Genomic DNA, 15,000 nt, shown 5'->3' with positions numbered 1-15,000 from the left:
ACGCAAGGAAAGGTCAGTTTGAGGTAAGGCGAAAGGCAATAAATGTAGCAAAGGGTGTTGAAGAAGAAAGTAAAAAAAAAACAAAACACGGAGAATTCGCTCCTTGCAAGAAAGATAAAACTTTAAAGTCGAGAGAGAGAGAGAGAGAGAGAGAGGGGAAGGCGAGGCGAGCGACGAGGAAATACGCGCGAGGATGGAAAGGTTGAAGGATAAAAGGAAGCGAAGACGGCATGAAGAGTGGACGAGAGAAGAAAGGGGGAAGAGGAAAGTATAGAAAGAATGAACGAGAGAGAGACAGGATGAAGAGTGGACGAGGGGAAAGACGAGAGAAGAAGGGGGGAAGAGGAAAGTATAGAAAGAATGAACGAGAGAGAGACAGGATGAAGAGTGGACGAGGGGAAAGACGAGAGAAGAAGGGGGGAAGAGGAAAGTATAGAAAGAATGAAAGAGAGAGAGACAGGATGAAGAGTGGACGAGGGGAAAGACGAGAGAAGAATAGGGGAAGAGGAGAATGTAGAAAAAATGAAAGAGAGAAAGACAGGGTGAAGAGTGGACGAGGGGAAAGACGAGAGAAGAAGAAAGGGGGAAGAGGAGAGTATAGAAAGAATGAACGAGAGAAAGACAGGATGAAGAGTGGACGAGGGGAAAGACGAGAGAAGAAGAAAAGGGGAAGAGGCGAATGTAGAAAGAATGAAAGCGAGAGAGAGAGAGAAGGAAGAAAAATGCAACTAACAGAGAAGACTTTGGAAATAGGGGAAGGAGCAGGTATACCAGCGGGGTGTAATGTGAGGTGAAGGAAAGGTATGCGAAGGAAGGGGAAAAGTCCGAGATAGAGAAGGAATGTGGGGGAAAAGGAGAAGATGTCACCTACTTCCTCGGTTCCGGAATAGCTTGGAGCGCCCCTAATTCTCATCCGCATCCCCGGATAGACCTTACCCATACCCTTCCCCCCCCCAAACCTTCCTTCCTCACCACCCCCCCTTTTTTTTTGGGGGGGAGGGGTGACGAGAAGGGTCCCTACATACCCCTGCCGCTTCTTGCCGTCTCTCGACACCGAACCATCCATCTCTCGGGCTTCTGGCCTCTCTTATCCCTCCTCCCCCCCTCCCCACTCCCCACTCCCCACTGGCTTTCCTTATCCCCCCTTATCCCTCCCCTCCCTCTCCCTCTCCCTTACTCCCCCACTGGCCTCTCTTATACCTCCTCTCTCCCCCCCCACCTCCCCTCTTACCCCTCCCCACTCCCCACTGGCTTTTCTCCCCTCCCTCATCCCTCCCTTCCCTCTCCCTCTCCCTCTCCCTCTTCCTTTCCCTCACTCCCCCACTGGCCTCTCTTCTCCCCCTTCTCCCCCCCCCCCCCCCCGCCAATCGCCCCCAAGATTTCCTGTCTTACTTCCCCTTTGATTCTCAGCTGTCCTGACTATCAGCGGCCGTTTCCCAAGCTGGTTTGTGGTTGGACTAGAATGGAAAGAGAAATGGGAGAGGGAGAGAGAGAGAGAGGGGGGGGGAGGGATAGGTAGAAAGAGAGAAGGTGGGGGGGAGAGAGAGAGAAGGGAGGGGAGAGGGATAGGTAGAAAGTGAGAGAAGGGGGGGGGAGAGAGAGAGGGGGGAGGGGAGAGGGATAGGTAGAAAGAGAGAGAGGGTGGGGGGGCAGAGGGATAGGCGGAAGGAGAGGGAGAAAGAGAGAGAAGGGGGGAAGAGAGGGATAGGCAGAAAGAGAGAGAAGGGAGGGATAGGCGGAAGGAGAGGGAGGGGGAGGGAAGAGAGGGATAGGTAGAAAGAGGGAGAAAGAGAAAGAGAAAGGAGGGGAGATGGGGTGAGAGAGAAAGAGAGTGAGTGAGAGAAAAGAGATAGAAATAGTAATTGAGAGCGAAAGAAAGAGGGAGTGACAGAGAAAGAGAGGGGGAGGAATAGGGAAAGAGAGGGGGGGAGGTAGAGAAAGAGAGGGAGAGGAGTGGAGAAAGAGAAGGAAAGGAATAGAGAGGGGAAGAGAAGTAGAGAGAGAGAGGGGAAAAATGTATATGTATATATATATATATATATATATATATATATATATATACACACACACACATATGTGTGGAATTCACACACACATATGTGTGGAATTCATGTCGAACCAATTGCAAGGAGAACAATGAAGGGAATATGCCAAATATATGTATGTACTAGGCGGTCAGGTCCGCCTACTACATATATATACTGATGAAGCAGTAAATGCGAAAAGGCCTTCGGCATATTCGTGTGTTTTCCTGTACTTCCCTTCATTGTTCTACTTGCATGTATACATATACATATAAAGACAGAGAGAGAGAAAGAGAAAGAGAAAGAGAAAGAGAGAGAGAGAGAGAGAGAGAGAGAGAGAGAGAGAGAGAGAGAGAGAGAGAGAGAGAGAGAGAGAGAGAGAGAGAGAGAGAGAGAGAGAGAGAAAGAAAGAAAGAAAGAGAGAAAGAAAGAGAGCGGGAGAGGGAGAGGGAGGAGAGGAAAGGAGAGGAGAGGAAAGGAAAGAAAAGGAAATGGAGAGATGGATTTGATGCTTCTAACCAGATTACTTGCAAGAATGACCTCCCACGATAAAAAAAAATAGCTTTCATCTTTCGCAGTCCGGTGAATCCTCCCGAATGTTGGTGGATGTTTCAAAATATAGAAGAACCGATTTTTGTGGAAAAAAGGGCTGTAGCTGCGACGAATATTTCGTTTCATTGGCCACTGCTCCTTTCATTGTGTCTCGGAGAGGAAATGTATTTTAGCATCGGCTTGGAACCCGTTTTGTTTACCAGCGTTGTCAGCGATATTGGCCCGTAAGATTTGCGGCGCCAAAAGGCCTCGGGATAGTAACCATCCTCTTCGCAACTGGCCCCGAGTATGAATGTGCAGCACGGAGTGTTGGCCTACGCAGCGACGGCAAGTGATGGGTCAACACCCTATTCTAAAAGTCGCTCCCACGTGGCACATGCTACCCACGGAGGCATCTCAGGCAACGGGAAGTGCTCGTGCCAACAGCAGTAGATGCGGTTCCTAGGTCTGACAGTTTCGCTTGTGTCAAGGAACCAATAACAGCTGCCGTCATAAGACCTAAGTTTGGTGGCAAGTTGGTGGTTGGCATATCGAAACGCAGGAGGAGGAAGGCGAAAGAGAAAAAGAGGAAAGAAAGAAGGAAGGGCAGTGCAGGTGCAACTAGGCGGAGAAACTGTGCGAGGGGAAGGAGAGAGAGCACGCGGCTACTGTGTGATTTCTCGGTCTCGAAGGCCCTTCACCAGGAGGTAAGACGGCTGGCCCTGGCGCTGCGATGGCGTCTAGGGGATGCAGATTACCGTGCACCTGTTTACTGCGATTGTGAGGATGAATGATGATGCTTGTGAAACTTTCCCTATAGATATTGTTAGGTAGTACTGTGGTCTGTATTGGTAATGCTGTGTGGTTTTCTTTTTTAAGGTAAAACTATTAAAGAGGGGTGTGGTTCTTTTTTAAGTAACCGTGAATTATGGTGTTAAGAATGATACTCTGTGGTAATCACATATTATCATGGATTATCAATCATTATTGTCACTGTCATTATCATGGTCATTGTTATTGTTTTAATTATTAGCATTATTAGTAATGACATAGTTATTTTGTTAGTATTATTATGACTTGGCCGATGGTGTTTATTTGTTATTTTCATCATTAATTTTAAAATGATTATTGTATCGATATTATTTTTACTATTATCGTTTATTATTATTATTATTATTATTATTATTATTATTATTATTATTATTATTATTATTATTATAATAATTATTATTATTATCATTATTATTATTATTATTATTATTATTGTTATTACTATTACTATTACTATTACTATCACTATTATTATTATTATTATTATTATTATTATTATTATTATTATTATTATTATTATTACTACTATTACTATTACTATTACTATTACTTTTACTATTACTATAACTATTACTACTATTATTACTGTTATTACTACTACTACTAGTACTACTATCATTGCTATAATCATTATCGACATTGGTATGGATATTATTATCTTGTGGTTATTATTACCAATAATGTAATGATAAGGTCAGGATATTTGCTCTAATGAATGTTGTTAATGATAAAAATCAGCAATAACGAATATTGTAAATATATTAGTCATCATGTGCGTAATAACAGCAGTAGTTGTAAGCATTATTATAATTATTGTTCATCTGTGTTGATCTTGGAAATGATAATGGTAGTAATGACGAAGCGTAATTTTGGTTACGAGCGAATGATAATGGAATGATCTCATCAATGGTAATGATATTATTAGCAGACAACATTAATGATGATGATGATAATGAAAGTAATAATGATGATAATGATAATAATTTTGATAATGATAATGATATATATGTGTGTGTCTATATGCATGTATGTATATATATTTACAATATAACAATAATTACTGTCATCGTCATCATTATCATGATCATCATGATCATAATGATGATAATGCCGATCACCATCATCGTCAATATTATTTTCACTATCAATACTAGTAATGGTAGCATCGATAATGATAGTGACAATGACCATGACCATGATAATGATAATGATGATGATAATGATTCGTTTGGTTCACATTTTTTCTCAATGAAGCTTTAATCACTATTCGACAGTTAAATCAGTTTTGTGAAGTTGTTTTAATTCTCGTTGATCTGATTTTCTGTGTATGTCAGGATGAGCTAGTCGATGAGAATGGTAATGAGGAATATTGGCGGTGGTTGGAGGTATTGTGTTTTTTATCATTTGCAGTAATGATGGTGATAATGGTAATGATAAATTGATCCGAAATGTTACAATAGTATTGTTAATGTTCGTCAATAGTTGGTGATGATGATGTTAAAGATCGTGATGAATACAATGATAATGATTAACGACAGTAATGGTAATACTGAATATGAAAATGGTGATATTGACACGCACACGCGCGTGCGCACACACAAACACACGCACGCACGCACGCACACGCACGCACGCACACACGCACGCACACACGCACGCACACACGCACGCACACACGCACGCACACACGCACGCACACACGCACGCACACACACGCACACACGGACGCACGCAAACACGGACGCACGCACACACACACGCACACATAAACGCATGCACGCATGCACGCACGCGCGCACACACACACACACACACACACACACACACACACACACACACACACACACACACACACACACACACACATACACACACACACACACACACACACACACACACACACACACGCTCACAGGCATAACTCGCATTTTTCCTCCGGCAAACAAAACGCGACTTACGGCAGACCTTTTAATTAAAAGCCCGAGTCGCGTTTTCTACGATCGTCGTCGATGAGTCAGTCGTGCTTTGTTCAGGATCTACTTTGCACAGATTGCATTGCAGCATGCGCCCTTCTTGGCAAATCCTTCGGTGCATGATGATTCACAAGGCAAGTATAATGTATCACGAGGCTTGAAATCAATTATGTTCACCGTAAACATGTCAGTCTGGCACCGCGTTTTAGCGCCGTCTGGGAGAAGCGGCGTGCGCAAACAAATGCAACGCTGCTTGCGCCCTGAATAATGCACCGATCATCCATGCATAATATAACAGAAGAGCATAATACATCATGGGGAAGACGGTGATCATGCCTCGTTCACTAGTCATCGTGTGTGATCATCAGGATCGTGCTTCTATTTGCAGTTTATGATGCTGTAGATTATCACTGTTTGACATATCGGTGTTATCGTGGGTCAGGTTATTTAAAAGCAGATTAGGTGCGCCGGTAATGAATATATTTAACTTCTTTTTTAGAATGATTTGATTTTGTTTATGTTTGTCATATTTTGTTTATATTTGTCATGATATTTATGACAAATATTATGTTGGGAATATTTTTGCTAAAATTAAAAGACTGGAATGTGCATGACAGCTGATGACTTTTTATACGTTTTCGTTTTTTTTTTTTTTCTTGGCAAACTGAGACCGGGAAATGAAGAGCGACTGCTGGATAACACACATGCATTTAAGATAGACATGGCATACATGAATAGCAGAAGCTTTAAAACCGAATATCCACACGTTCCTAAGAGAGAGAAGAGCAAGGTCACAGAAACTGATTGCTATTTATTGTTGATAGTCCTTCTCACACAACAGTTACTTGCGAATCGTGCCTCGCTAATGTTATGGTAGTAACATACACCCCCACACACTAATCTGCCCTACGCTTACAAGACACGGTAGTAAGCGTAGCCCAGGGAAGGTCCGAGTAGCCCTGACCTCCCCGCAGCGCCGTGCCCCCACCTCGAGGCCTCACCAGTGCAAGGTAGCCCGCCCGCCCGCCCGCCCGCAAGTGGGTGAGTCAGTGACCAAGAGGGGACTTCGAGTCAGCTGGCTGCTCGTGGGGCTTGCCGATCGCTGACTCACACTGCAGGTATGTTGGTGAGGAGATATCACTCGGGGGAGGAAGGGGGGGCGGGAGAAGGCTTTTCTTAAAAGGCGTGAGGCGATGATGTTGGGTGAGGGGGAGGTAGAGGCCCCTCGCATGAGTCGTGAGGCGGTGGTGGCTAGGAGAGAAGGCCTTCTTCATGAGTCGGGGCGGTGGTAATTGAGAAAGGGGGAGAAAGGCTTCCCCATGGGCTGAGGCGATGGTTGTCGGGGGCGGAAGAAGGCTTTCCTCATGAGTTGTGAAGTGATGGTTGGGGGATGTTGAGAAGCCTTTTCCCATGAGTCGTAAAGCGTTGTTGGTGCTGATGGGGGGGGGGGGGTAAAGGGGGGGAGGTAAGAAGGCCTTCCTCACTCATGAGACGGTGGTGGAGGGAGGGGGAGACCTTCCTCAAGGGTGATGATGAGGGGAAAGAAATGGAGAAGGACTTTCTCATGAGTCAGGAGACGGTAGTGTGTGTGTTGGGGGGAGGGGGGTAATAAAGACTTCCTCAAGGGCCATGAGCCTTTGGTGGTGGTGAGGGGTCTTTCTCATGAGCTGTTAGGGGGGGGGGGCGATGGTGGGAGGGATGAGGAGGCAAGGTCGCTATAGGGAAGGAGTGTCGGCGCTGCGGGCGAGGCTGGGATCGGGTGCGAGCGAGGCGATGTCGTGTTGGGTGGAGATCGTCCCCGCGAATCGGTTTGGAGTCACGGTTATTGTATGGGTTTTATTTCCCACATGGCATCTACTCAAATGGATTAAAGTAAACAATGCGACGATTCGATACAGGATTAGAGAATTCAGAGCGAGTGCCATGATCGAATTTCCGATACGTCTACCCCCGATGAAACTTTCCGCATCTTGTTTTCTATCAGCAAGTTTTCTATTTACTTATTTTACTTTACTTAAATGTTCTAAAAGGGCAGGTGATCGCGCCCGAAGCCGTGTCATCGAGAACATGCAAGCGGCGAGCAGAGAGGGTGTGAAGAGGCCACGGAGCGAGGAGGCGGATGTGAGGGAAGATGGCCTCCGCCCTGAAAATACCCGGATGACGTCATGTCCGCATGGTGGGGTGCCGGGAACATTACGTTCATTCACTTGTTTGTAGAGTTCTCATGGCTCTGGTTCCTCGGCCGGGTGGCCCTCGCTGCCCCGCCAGATCATCTCTGAAAGGCCAGCTGAGATAGCCAAGGTTTAGCAATCACACGCGTCGAGTAATTTTCGCCCAGGATCGTTTTCGTGAGGGCGATGCGTTTACGTTATTCTTCGTATGGAATGTCGATGTTGATGATTTTGATAAGTGTTTGTAATAATTAAGAGCATGCTTAGGGGGATCACCGGGGAATGAAACTACATAGTAAGATGCTAATATACGAGAAAGTCATATGATCTTGTTTCTATGCCAAATGAAACTGCTGCAGGCACGCGCTGTTTGCAGCTGCTACCGATTTTTTTCCCCTCAAGACCTTTACTTGACTTTTTTCAGTGTAAATATATGTCTGGTATTTATATATTAGTTTACTTTACACGCAAAAATAATATCTTTCATGCAATACCGTCATGTCTCCGAAGTGACTATCGCGATGTTGTATCAATACCATCGCCTCTATTCGTAATCTCGAAAGAAAGGCCGGAATATGCAGCCCGTACCATCGCGTCTTTAAAATTATCGGACCGGCCTACGTTCATCTCGCCCTGTTCATGTGTCACCTGGCTGCTTCCAGCCACCGTGTAGGCTATTGTCCACAGCCTAATCCGTTTGGCAAACTGCCGTCCTGTCACAAAGGCACCAACACTTTTTTTTGCCCTTTTTTTTTGGTTCGCTTCGGGGGAAAATGCCCACAATATTTTTTTTCGCTTTGGGGAAATATACTCGCAATTTATCCTTATGCTTTTCCTGTAATCGGTTTATCTTGTTTAAGATAATATACTGATGATAATAAATAATCTGGAATACATCATGCACTATATATTCGTCTACTGAAAGGAAATAAAATGATACAACATTTATTCTTACACTGAAGCTAAATAAGTTGGTTGGTGGACGACAAAAGTTGCAATTTAAAGAAATGACAAGTACTTGTTGGGCTTTCCGGGGACATTAAATGATTTGGTAAAACCTACACCTGCAACGTAGCGCGTTCGATACTTGTGTTTTTTTTTTTTATTTGTAGTTGTAGTTGTCACCACCACCACCACCACCACCACCACCACCACCACCACCACCACCACCATTTTCTAGCACATGTACACACACACACACACACACACACACACACACACACACACACACACACACACACACACACACACACACACACACACACACACACACACACACACACACACACACACACACACACACACACACACACACACACACACACACACACACACACACACACACACACACACACACACACACACACACACACACTAGGTTCTTCCCTTTCTTTATTTGTTTATGCACATTCACATATATACATAAAATACATACATCTATACTCGTAAATATTCTTTGCACAAATGTTTCATATACAGTATATAAGTACATATATTGGATATTCATTACAGAGTAAATGGCAAAGATGCAAGATGTGTTAGTTAGCGCTGTTGCAGTGTGAAATTGTTAGAGAGGATTCAAACGGAAATGCAAATCCACTACAGATTAATTAGAGCCATTTATCTAATGCAAGGGATAAAGCGGCGATTAATTGTAGTGCAAGGAAAGGCAATGTGATGGAGTTGCATGACTGGAGGGATGGACAATTGCAAGGCCATATGACGAGGGAGACATATCAGTGGTCGTGGAAGTGGCCACGAGGGGAATGCGAGTGGGAAAGGTGGCATGAGTTTTGGGAAGGAGGAGAGAAGTCGTCCCGGGCTTCTGGAGACTTGAGGAAGAGTTGAAAGTTGGTTAAAGTAAAGAAGGAAAACAAGGGTTGGGTAAATATGGGACTCGTACTAGAAAAGCGGCCAGTGACAGCAGTTGTGAATAAGAAGAGGGAAGTATGGCAAGGATTGTGCGAGTGAGGATGGAGTGTAAGGATTGTGGCGGGGCTAGTAGGTGTGGTAGTGGCAGACGGGTTGGCTGGCAGCCCCCTGAAGTAAATATAGAGGTGCACAGAACACCACACACGGCACCCACGCCGCCGCGGGCTCACCTCCGCGAGTCAACGGTTCTTCTTGTTTTGGCGCAAAGCTTTAACTCGGCTTTTGGTACAACCTGAACTTAGCTACCTCTTGTCTTGACGATAAAGCAAAACCACTGCCAACGCAGGAGCCCAAGTTCTTTTATTGTCCTCACAAAAAAAGGGAAAAAAATGCTTGACTGGAGACAACGCCGAGAGACGGAGAGGGAGAAGGGTGGGCTCCATTATAGCTTCGAGAAAAAAAAGTGAAATGGAGAACAGGTTCAGAACGAGGAGGAAATATGGAAAGATAAGGGAAATGAGAAACGCAGAAGGGAGAGGGAACAGAGGAAGATGAGAGTCTTATCATCTGGCCAGTATAGCTTTGAAGATGAGGTTAGGGACACACCGGCCAGAGCTTCCCCAACCCATCGCGTATTTATAGATGCGAAGAGAGACAGGCTAACAATTTAGGTTAGTTGTATAGGTAGCTGGATGGCCAACTACCAAACTAATAACCAACTGTTTGCTAGAAAAATAAGCTGAGAAATTAAGGCAACGTTTGGCCGTAGGTCATTAACTGAAGGGCTGATAGTGGCTACATAGAGTGCCTAGTGTGTGTGGTGGCCTCAGAGTCTCAATGAGATTGTGTAAGTACTGTTGAGAGGCACCTTAGTTAAATTAAGTGTCTCTCATGCGAATTGCAAAGAATCCTTCCACACTTAATTTTCATGTTGGGGGGAATCATACTGCATGCTACTGAATGGCTGATCCAGACATTATAGTAAGCAGAAGTCCTTCATTCCGTTTATATTTGTCTAAGTCATTTAATAATACAGCTGAGGGAGGATTATTTGTCCTGAAATGCAATACTATTGCCTCATACGGTATCACACTACCAGCTCATTCTCGATATACATTTTATTTGATTTTTTTTCTTTTAGTCGGCAGTCTTACAAAAAAGAACCATCTAAAATATAAAGAATGCCAAATCTTGCTTCACTCTCTAGAAAAGATAATAGAAACTAAGATTCATCCGGACGTAACATAGGCCTTTCCTCCCGGTCTCCTCTTATCTGCCCTCCTCCGGAAACAGTTGCCATACATATTTTCCAAGTCAGCCATCATAGTTACCTTTTGGACAAAATTAGACTGGCCAGGCAGACGCACCTTCGCCCATAACATCAGTGTCTCCCTCAGCCGGGGACTAGGCGCCGTCTCTCCCGTCTTCTGTGAGTACCGGTCGGCTTCGGCAACTCTCGTGAGCAAAGTGAGTGGTGGGTGGCTATTTTGTCAATGTAGGATATAGTCATCGTGTATTTTTAAGGTGGATGTAAGAGTAAATAGAAAGATATTTAGAAGGGCTGACATTTAAGAAATCTGCTGAAGTGAAGAGAAGAAGAAAAATCGTGCTTTGGAAAACACAGAAAACGGTGGTGACGTGGAGGGGCGACTGAAGTGTTTCATGGTTATAAATAGCTAGGCGTCTTATGGTTAGCATCTTGTACTGGTGGCATGTTGTGTTTTCTATTATTACGTTAGTAATCTGATAGGAATTCGAGATTTAGCTTATGAAAGTGATTGACTTGGGTGTATGCAAATTCCAACGACTGAATTGAAGAAATTTTGTCAGTGGCTACAGAGATCGACGGTGTCATGTATTTATTAATAGAAACACGTCAGTACAGGAAGCGTCAGGTCGAATTGCGGCTATAGCTAAATTGTTTACGTCACATATCACGTGACGGCTGTTTTGCAAGTAAAACCTGTCAAGCTGTTTTGGACGCGTTGTTGCTGGCTCGGCATTAGATAGGAGTTGGGTGTGGCGAGGATTGGGCGTCAGTAGGCCTAGGCAATTACTGTAGGATTTGTGCACGGAGATGGAGAAACTGGTGCAATTTGCTTACAAGAACATGCAGATGTAAACCTACACATCCCATTACATGTATGCATACTCAACGCACACACACACACACACACACACACACACACACACACACACACACACACACACACACACACACACACACACACACACACACACACACACACATTCTCTCCCTCTCTCTCTCCCTATCCCCATCCCTATCCCTATCCCTCCCCTCCCCCTTCCCCTTTTCCTCCCCCTCCCCCCCCTCGCCGTAACCAGTAGTAGAAATAAAGGACTTTTTTTTAAAGCCGAGATTTACATGATACATTTGGTTGCCGCTTCCACTTACGTTAATTGGCCATGTTGTATGCACGCATCGCCTCAATTGGCCATATGGCTGTGCTGTGGGTAGTGGTCCATGTGTTCTGTTAGATAGGCTATATTTGTGAGTATACACGGTGGGGGGAGGAAGGGAAGGGAAAGGAAAGGGAAGGGGTGATGAAAGATAGGGAGGGAGAAGAGAGAGAAAAGGAGATACAAACAGGGAGAAAGTAGAGGCAGATAAATGCGGACACAAATGCGGAGAGTATAGAAAAATGTAGATGAGGAATGAGTATAATCTGTGAGGATATGTGTGTGGATTTGGTTCCAGCTAATGAATTGGTCAGATTACTCGTACATTTCACAAACATAAACAAGAACAAGCACACGCACACGCATACGCATACGCACACACGCATACGCACACACGCATACGCACACACGCATACGCACACACGCATACGCACACACGCATACGCACACACATAAGCACACACGCATATGAACACACGCATACGCACACACGCATATGAACACACGCATACGCACACACGCATACGCACACACACATACGCACACACGCATACGCACACACACACACACACATACGCACACACGCATACACACACACGCATACACATACACGCATACGCACGCACGCACGCACGCATACGCACGCACACGCACACACACCCACGCACGCACGCGCGCAAACACACACACACGCACGCACACGCACGCACGCGCACGCGAAAACACACACACACACACACACACACACACACACACACACACACACACACACACACACACACACACACACACACACACACACACATACACACACACACACATACACACACATACATACACACATACATACACACACATACACACACATACACACATACACACATACACACATACACACATACACATACACACACACACACACACACACACACACACACACACACACACATACACATACACATACACATACACATACACATACACATACACATACACACCCACATACACACACACATACACACACACATACACACACACACGCGCGCGCACGCATACGCACACGCACCGGGAACAAACACACACACACGATGGACAAACACACATACACCATCCACAAACACACACGCACACGCACACGGACAGATGGATCTGTGTATCAATCCATCTTTATGTGTGTGTATATATATATATATACATATACATATATATATATATATATATATATATACATGTATACATATATACATATATACATATATACATATATACTTACACAACTATAAGAGAAAGAGAAAGAGGGAGGGAGAGGGAGAGAGAGAGGGTGCAAATAAAAAACGATGTGACTTGTAACCGTGTGTACAACATGCGTGTGTGAATAAAGTTTCCAGTCGACGTACATATTGTCAGATTACGTGTGAATTTCCCGTGTTGGTCAGGGGAAGGGGAAGGACGGGTAGGGGAGGGGACGGAAGGGGGGAGGTGCTAGAGGAAGAGAAGGGGAAAGAAGGGGAGGGGAGGGGAAGGGGAGAGGGGTCAGCGGACCATGGCGATGTGGTCGGTCGAAGAGCAGCATCTGAAAGTGAAAGTACTGGACGCCGCAGCCTCCTTTTTGACTCTGGATCTGGGACAGTATTTCTTGTGCTCGTTGGTCGCCGTCGTCCTTGCATCGATTGCAGATCTTGCGTTTCTTTTTTTTTTCCAGTGCCTTCGCTTTTTTTTTTTTTTTTTTCGTTTTTGAATCGATTTAGTGTTATTGGTGTATGTTTTCGGTACTATTGATATTTGTTTTTTATTTATTTTTTATTGTGGGAGGAATTTTACAAACGGGGGAAACTAGCTTGTAATGACAGATATCCGATCCTTCACTTTAAGAATTTTGTTATTATTTTTAGATTCGCAAAACAAGTCATTCAAGGCTTTAATTCCCTTTTCCAGTTACCTCATCTGTTCTCTTTCCTCCCTCTTTCCATTATACCCATTCTGACCTCCCCCTCTCCATCCCTTCTTTATTCTCTTCCCCTGCCTCTCCTCTCCCTCCCTCTCCCCCATCCCCCCCACCCCACACCCCCCACTTCCCCCTGCCTCCTTCGCTCTCTCTCTCATTCCATCGTTGTTGCTCAGCCTCTCCATATTCTGACCACCACCAGTCCACCCGCCTCTCTCCAGTGTGCCAATATAAGGGCGCTGTAGTCCACGTGTGTTTGTAGTTGTGTTTTGTGAGCACGTGTTATCTCCTGAACTATAAATCCGCGTGTTTTGACATTGAGGAGACGCCGAACGTGTTGTAAACATGAATTTCTAAAGAGTTTGCATGCTTGTTGATGTAGACTAGGGCTATCGACAGTGAAAGTCAAGGTGATGTTGTGAAGTGTTCAAGCAAGTGTGAGCGATGACCGCGTAAAGCAACCCACGCACAAGTGTCTCTGAGGAGGTTCGAACAAAACATCTTGAAAGTCATTGTTTGTGCCCTGTAAAATTTGCTCCGTTGAGACTGTTTATTTCGTAGATGACATAATATGGAGACGATTTTGAGGACGTGTTAATTTCCACTCTCTCTTTTCGCTCCCTTCTTCCCCCCCCACAAGGGTAGGGCGAGTGCCAGTAAGTCTACGTTGTTTATTATGAAGGAACCTAAAAAGCGGGAGTTGGCTTGAATTCCTGTTTACTATGACAGAATACACAAACTTCAGCCTCCTAGAGAAGGAATGTGGATGACGTCACGGATGACGTCAGTTACGAGACACGCCTTGATATGCCTACTCAGCCTGACAAAATAAAAGAAAAAAAAAGAAAAAGAATAAAAGAAGTCATCATACTTGCCTGCGTCTGGCATTAGTGCGAATCCTTATGGCGAAAGTGGCACAGAAGTGTGACATTTTTTTCACTTGTCACTAATTATATTAATTTGTCTATTTACTGTACATACCGTATAAGAGCATATTTAAAAATCAAATTTTTCATATGTATGTTTTTTTGTAAATAACATTTTCTGTGTTTGTCCCCCCTTCGTAAAATAAATAATCATCTGCGATAAACTCGTCTCGGGAGACAGTGAAAAAAAATGAACAAATATATCCAACGCATCCACTTCTTTTCTTTCTTATTTTTTTGAAAAGTTTAAAGGTCCAACAAGCACTCGGGAGGCACAAAGGAGCATTGCTTTGAAAAGGTTATTCA

General features: G+C 44.5%; 1 protein-coding gene across 2 annotated transcripts in view; it reads left to right on the top strand.

The window, feature by feature from the left end:
* Positions 1-3,015: 3,015 nt before the first annotated feature.
* The window catches only part of LOC125040298 (adenylyl cyclase-associated protein 1-like), a 54,831-nt gene continuing 42,846 nt past the window's right edge, over positions 3,016-15,000 (top strand). Inside the window, exon 1 of one of the 2 annotated variants that reach the window (XM_047634852.1) lies at positions 3,016-3,262. The gene's annotated coding sequence lies outside the window, so the exon portion shown is untranslated. Of the gene's footprint in view, positions 3,263-10,850; positions 10,869-15,000 lie in introns of those variants that run through there. The other variant, XM_047634853.1, reaches the window with a different exon arrangement.

Source organism: Penaeus chinensis, chromosome 29, assembly GCF_019202785.1.
Source record: "Penaeus chinensis breed Huanghai No. 1 chromosome 29, ASM1920278v2, whole genome shotgun sequence".
Classification (NCBI taxonomy): domain Eukaryota; kingdom Metazoa; phylum Arthropoda; class Malacostraca; order Decapoda; family Penaeidae; genus Penaeus; species Penaeus chinensis.
The sequence above is the reverse complement of the archived record's forward strand: the minus strand, read 5'-3'. Positions and strand labels throughout refer to the sequence as shown.